This window comes from Helianthus annuus, chromosome 14 (assembly GCF_002127325.2).
Source record: "Helianthus annuus cultivar XRQ/B chromosome 14, HanXRQr2.0-SUNRISE, whole genome shotgun sequence".
NCBI lineage: Eukaryota > Viridiplantae > Streptophyta > Magnoliopsida > Asterales > Asteraceae > Helianthus > Helianthus annuus.
In genome coordinates this window covers 32239044-32239723 of record NC_035446.2, presented here as the reverse complement: position 1 = coordinate 32239723, position 680 = coordinate 32239044, and positions in this window count along the sequence as shown.

Here is a 680-nt window from a genome sequence, read left to right as displayed (position 1 = left end):
GCTCATGATTTGGGGTACCAATCCCCAAATAAAACACTCGATTCGCTTGAACTCTAGTTCAACCATGTAAGGAACAACGCGAGATAAGTCATGGAATCTCTGCACGTACTCAGCAATCTTTGGACCATCCATCTTAAGGTTCCAAAACTCGGTTTTCAACTTCTGAATCTCAGCCCTTGAACAGTACTTCTTGCGCATAAGTTCTTTCATCTCGTCCCAAGTCATAGCATACGCAGCCTCTTCTCCCAGAGTCTGAACTTGGAGGTTCCACCACGAAAGAGCTCCGTCTAGGAAAAGTCTAGAAATGTAGGTGACCTGGTGCTCCGACGCACACTTGCTCATTCTCAGCACAGAATCGGTTTTCTTAACCCATCTAACAAAAGCTACAGCACCTCCAGTGCCGTCGAAATTCAGAGGCTTGCTGTCAAGGAACTGCTTTAAGTACAACCTGTACAAGAAACGTCATTCATAGAAAGCATTAGCAAACACACATGGAATGTCCAAACATAATGTGTCTTAAGTGACTTAAACATTACCGTGAGGTGGGTTATTTCCTGAGGTACCTCCGCTGTGTTCAGAGCGCAAGGCCTGATGCTGTGCGATTGCTTGTGAAATCCGTTCTTGCAGTTCAGCCTCTGTTGGTGGGCAACTGATTGTTTCTTCGAGGAGGCATCTTCTAA